Here is a 6,793-nt window from a genome sequence, read left to right as displayed (position 1 = left end):
TTTAATTAATTAGTGACATAATTAGTGTACTGTAATTTTGTAAACATTTGGGGTTGCTGTAATTTTAGTAATTTCAAAAAAAAAAAAAAAAAAAAAAAGTGCTGCTGAAAAACATTCGCCAATGAATGTGCATCTTCAGTGACTGATCACTGGATTGTTGTTTGTTAGTTTGGCGTTATACTCACAGCCATCTGGATAGTCTCCATCAGGTCCTGTGCCTGGGGTTGGGGTGGGTCCAGTATGGCGTGTCCAATCACCATTATCTGTGCTGTCTTGTTGGAAGTTGCAGAAAGGTTCTTCATTTTTGTTGAAGTCGCAGGAGGCCAACACTACTTATAAGATAGAAAAACATGACATTTCAGTTTTGAGTGGTAGAAATTGTCTAGAATTGACTTAACTAGGAATTATAGTTGATTTTAGATTGTTTAAGGATATGCTGTTAAATTATAACCAGCCCTTAAATGAGGATACCATAAATGTTCTTTATGTTCATAATGTGTTGGTAATGGACATGGACCTTAGATATGCTTTATGGGGGCCTACCGTACTCCACCCATTTACAGCCAGTTCTCATGTCATTTTGTAATCATATGTGTCCTTGCTTAATTGCAAGTGTGAACATTTTGTGCATTTTTTTTGTGTGTGTGACAGAACAAAGTCTCACCCAAGTGTTCATTAGTGAGACAGACATTATAATGTTTTTTGCACAGATTTTTAGGATATAATAATAGTAGTTATATATATATATATATATATATATATATATATATATATATATATATATATATATATATATATATATATATATATATATATAGTAATTTATATAACATTGTAGCAATTTTTACATATGAAAAAACTATGAAATATTTGAAAAAGACAAGAAGGAAAACGTATTAAAATATTAAAGACAGGAAATTTTGCAATAGCGCTAATTCCCTGGTAAATCATTGCCCTTATAACATTTTATATGACGATTTACTTACCAGCATCCCTCTCTGTCACAGCATATCTATAAAAACATAAAATAATTCAGTCTGAGTTAACTAATACCAGAAAAAGACAAAAGAGCTGGCTATATTTTATATGCATGTTAAATATTACATTAACTGCATAATCATTTTAGAATTTCTTATATACACAGGCATAAAAGTAGTGTAATTCAGTTACATAATAGTAGTCATCATCGTAACATTTATCATTTGTTCCCATCATTATGATCATATTATCACGGTCTAAGATTAAAGTTGATTTTTAAATGAGATGTTAAATGCTTAATTACATTTAAACAAAGACTGCAAGGAAGTGACAATAAATGCCTTGGCAATGAATTAATGTTGTGTACAAAATTAAGAAATATCAAAATTCCGATATGTTAAAGAAGATTTACAATTTTGTAAACAATTTTTGGGGTCTTTGCCTGTTTTCCTAATTTAAAGGGTTAGTTCACCCAAAAATGAAAATTCTGTCATTTATTACTTTCCCTCATGCTGTTCCACACCCGTAAGACCTTCGTTAATCTTCGGAACTCAAATTAAGATATTTTAGTGGAAATCCGATGGCTCTGTGAGGCCTGCATAGGGAGCAATGACACTTCCGCTCTCAAGATCTATAAAGGTACTAAAAACATATTTAAATCGGTTCATGTGAGTACAGTGGTTCAATATTAATATTATAAAGCGACAAGAATATTTTTGGAGCGCCAAAAAAACAAAATAATGACTTATTTAGTGATGGCCGATTTCAAAACACTGCTTCAGAAAGCATCGGAGCACAAATGAATCAGTGTATCGAATCTGCTGTTCGGAGCGCCAAAGTCACGTGATTTCAGCCGTTGTCAGTTTGACACGCGATCTGAATCATGATTCGATACACTGATTAATTTGTGCTCCGAAGCTTCATGAAGCAGTGTTTTGAAATCGGCCATCACTAAATAAGTCGTTATTTTGGTTTTTTTGGGGCACCAAAAATATTCTCATCGCTTTATAATATTAATATTGAACCACTGTGCTCACATGAACCGATTTAAAAATGTTTTTAGTACCTTTATGGATCTTGAGAGAGGAAGTGTCATTGCTCCCTATGGAGGCCTCACGGAGCCATTGGATTTCAACTAAAATATCTTAATTTGTGTTCCGAAGATTAACAAAGGTTTTACGGGTGTGGAACGGCATGAGGGTGAGTAATAAATGACAGAATTTTCATTTTTGGGTGAACTAACCCTTTAATTGTTAGAAACATGTGGCTGTATTTAAATGCCTAATGCAAATGATTAACAAGTATTGGTTGAATCAATTTCATTGTATAGTCATTAATATTTAGAATATGCTTTCACATATTTTATATATGTGACCTGATCCAGCAAAATGAGTCACAGTGACCCAAATTTCAAATTGAGATTTTGGTATCAATGGAAAGATGAGACAATAAGCTTTAAAATGATATCCTAGTCAAAGTCATACCTTGAATGGTTTTAAAGATATACCCATTTTAATTATGGTCGTCTGCCCTCTTTTTCAAATTGAAAACCTGAGAAAATCGCTTTTAAAGTTTTTTGCCCGTTTTTTTGTTGATATCTTTCAAAATCCATTGCATTTAAAGGGATAAACTATTTATTTTACAGCTTAATTTGACCAAAGACATTTTTATATATATATAAATGCTATTAAACCAGGCTGAAGCTCAAATTATTTTAAAGTATTTATTTGAATTAACCCTTTAAGACCTGAAGGCTTTTTTAGAGTTCTTTTTTTTTTTTTTTTTCTGAGCGACACACACAAAAGTAAAGACTCATAACTCCAAAACTCTAGCAAGGAGAGTCAAAAGGTAGGTATCATTTGATACAAAACATTTTAAATTTTAAGAAAATATAAATTACATTACATTTGGACATTTTCTTGCCGAGAAACAGCTGATAAAAGACAAAAAATATATATAATTTTTTTAAAAATAATTTTTCTTTTTTTATTTGACATGGAATAACTCAGGAACACAATAAGATCGCTAAAAAAAACTTTTTTGTTGATGCTCTCCTATATGTGAGCTGCATCTGGTTCAAATTTCGTGGTGATATTATAAAGAATAGTTTGAAAAATTGTTGTTAATTTTTTCCGCCGCCAGGTGGCGCCAACGGGCGGTAAACTCCGGTTTAGAGGTGCTTCTCAGCACTCGTTTTTCAAAATGGTTAGATGCATTAAAAAGATGAGATTCTAAGCTTTAAAATGATATCTATTTTGTGTTATTCCACGTTGGAAAACAAACATGGATGGGTCCGGGATCATTGGATACACGCTGCATCCCGGAGAGATGAGAGACATGTTTTTAGCCAAGTATGTTAAATCATTCCGTGAGTAATATCTTGTGATCAACGCAATATATTATATTGATTTTGGATTCATTTGAATCTTGAGAATCTGCTTTAAATATTGATGTGCGATTTTTATGATCTGTGCATTTTTTCATGAAGTTATGAGCACGTGAAATACATACTTGTATTCAGTTAGCTGCTGTGCTATTTTTGTTGTAAACGCATATTACTCAGACTCATTAGAGGGTGAAAATAACGCAACAGAAGCGTGTTGGAGGCTTGATATGAAAGTTTAAAGTCTTTGGTTTTGTATGCAAAAAGAATTTTTGTGCTACATATGGATTCAATTTTTATTGGCTTTTAAAGAGAGACACGCAAATGGGAGTTTTATTTTATAAGGCGCGATAGTCTGACAGGAGGATGGCTGGACCGATCGCGTGCCTGTCAGTCGAAACGGGGCTTCCCATTGTTAAAAATCAGCGTTTAGGTCAGCTTTTTGATTGGTTCTATACAACGTGTAACACCATATTTGTAGAGCAGAGATAATGACGTTTCAGGGGATACTTCGAAATGCTCATAAGTGACGAGAGGAGTTGAGAAGTTCATTTCCAGCTAATTTAGTGAAACCATGTCAAATTTAATAGCCATTTAAATACCTTTACTCGATTATCTGGACTACGAAACTTTGGGAGATTATTTTTGAAAGTCTGTTCTTTGAAATTATCTTAAAAAAAAATCGATTTTTTCATTGTTTTTCCACATTATCGGCCCATATCTTAAAATAGAACGTTGCGACTTCCGACTCATTTCGCCAGATCGGGTCACACACACATATATATATATATATATATATATATATATATATATATATATATATATATATATATATATATTCTATTTCTGCCAGTACATACAATAATCAAATTTTTTTACTAAATCTATACTTAAAAGTAAAATTCACATTACTGCTGAAACATTACACCAAATTACTAAATAATTATGAGCATCTTACCTATTCTTGTTGTTGTCTATAGTAAAGCAACCTGTTATCCATATTAATGCTAGTATTAACTCCAGATGTCCCATGTCTGGATTATGGATGGTGTTAGGTTCACTAAGACAGAAGCATGAAAGATGCGTGGCTTTATAAAGGATCGGTTGTGTGGATGGTGAGGCAGGGCAATAGAAGGTGTGTATCGGTTTTTATCACTTTCATGAATATTATTTTACATAGCTTATTGCAAAACCAGTTTAGTGAATCAGTAACTGTTTGTGATAGGACCAGGGTGTGTTCCCCCTGTTCTTTTAGGTCTTATGGGTGGAAACATTTATCAGAAGATGCAGTGAAGTTCAGCTCATTCAGTACACAGACCTTTGAATTGAACTTTCAAAGCAGGAATCCCCCATGTGTTTTATCACCATTTTTTTATGATGATTTTTTGACCAGTCTGAATAGCACCATACAGTTCAACGTGGTTCTAGACTCAATTTTAGAGTGCTTTATGCCAAAAAGGGTACTTTCATGTTTAATGGGTTATTTCAATTTTTCAACAAGCTGTTTAAATAATAAAAATTATATTAAAATTAAAAATGAATTCACTAAAACCAAATCCATAAAATGATGGATAAAACCTTACCCCTAAAAGGGTCTTTATATGAAGTGCCTGACACAACCCTTTAAGGTTATACAATACAAAGAACCTTTTCTTCTAAGAGTGTAGGAATTCATTACTGACATCAAGCTCTGATTTTATCAATGAAACAATTTTCCAGTTCCAAGATATTGAATATATAGGACAAAAAGTTGCAGAGTGGATAAACCATATGCTCATGTCTTCCAAGCCAAATGTGCGTCTATAGTCCAGCTCCTTTTTTATTAATTTACATAATCATTAATGTATTATCAGAGCTGGTCCAAGCCTTTATGGGGCCCTAAGCAAAATTGTATTTGGGGGCCCCTCGGTTAAAATAACTTAAGATAAACAGTATCTTCTTAGTGTCCCGTGAGTGTAACTCTACTGCTGTGTTAACATCTGATGTAGGGCTGCACGACATTAGAAAAAACTGACATTGCGATATTTTGTTTTTCTGCGGATATATGTTGCGATATGAAATAAATTTAACAGATAACTTGAATAGCTCCATTTGGAAAGAATAATTTTAGAACGATTGGGGTGATTTAAATATTTTTCAGGTAAGTAGGCTATTGAAGTCCAGAAAATGAATAATCAAATGTAAAATAACACTTCATTAATCTGTGTTAAAGCTGCAAAAGTGATTTTCTCTTTGTATTTTGTTGTTAACATTCATGACACAGAAAGCAGCAAGCCTACTGTAGACCGAATGCGCGGATCCTCTATAATGATACACATCCGTATTTTCTTTGTTTGCTTATAAGCCATAAGCAACTGTGTTTATAAGGACATTTTGTCATAATTCTAAGTGTATATGTCTGTTCAAGCACAAGTAGATGCTGAAGTAGGGCTGGGCGATATGGCTGAAAACTGTATCACGATATCAGTGTTTCATATCGAACGATATCGATAATTATTGATATTTTTATGACCCATTTAAAATAAGGACCAGGAGAAAAATATATTACATTTAAACATTTTTATTTTAAACAACTTTCCTCTGATCATAATCCCCTCAGTTATTAAGACAGAAATGTCAACAACCATGGAAAACTCAAATAAATTAAGTCTTATCAGACTTATAATATCCAAAAAACTGCCATACTGGCGAGCTGACTTTTCTTCTTTTATTTACAATTTCCTCGCTCGCTGCAGCACTCATTTTATGCTTATCAGCAAAGTCCCTTTAAGACAAGTAATTTCACTCGGCGGCCATCTTTGAAACGCCTCTTGGGCATCCTGGGCACATCAGTGCCCAAGGAAGTCGACCGGAAGTTGAAGTCGGCCGCGTGCCGCCATCTTGTAGCAGAACTTCACTTGCGTTAGCATCCCATTGACTCCCATTCATTTTGGCGTCACTTTGACAGCGAATAACTTTACATCTGAGGCGTTTAAAGACTCCATTTGTCCATTATTTATTTGTAAAGATACACGATAATGTATAAAGGGCTCCATTACCTTCTATGTTACATTATGGCCCCGTAGAAACAGTTTTTGTAAAAATAGGCTAACGATTGCGTCATAACCACTCGACTCTCTGTCGCACAGTAGAGAAATTACCGTACAGACAGGAGGAGAAGCTCGCAGGCAATAGTATGCATTAACTTAATATGGCGTACTGGCGTTACATTTTAAAATACTATACAAAATAATTAATCAGAATACTTACTCCTGCTCACTCACGCCAAAGAACTCCCGCTCAAGCTCGCCGTCTCTGCAAGATTAACGATGGCAGTTTGCACGCACAGCTACTAGAAGATTTACATCTGTCAGACAGGTTGCTGACGTCATCAAGCTTAGTTTGAGTCTGCGCGTCAGAAACGGAAGTGCTAAAAATCGCTAAAAATGGGCT

This window comes from Megalobrama amblycephala, linkage group LG3, assembly GCF_018812025.1.
Source record: "Megalobrama amblycephala isolate DHTTF-2021 linkage group LG3, ASM1881202v1, whole genome shotgun sequence".
Taxonomy (NCBI): domain Eukaryota; kingdom Metazoa; phylum Chordata; class Actinopteri; order Cypriniformes; family Xenocyprididae; genus Megalobrama; species Megalobrama amblycephala.
This window is presented reverse-complemented; position numbering follows the sequence as displayed.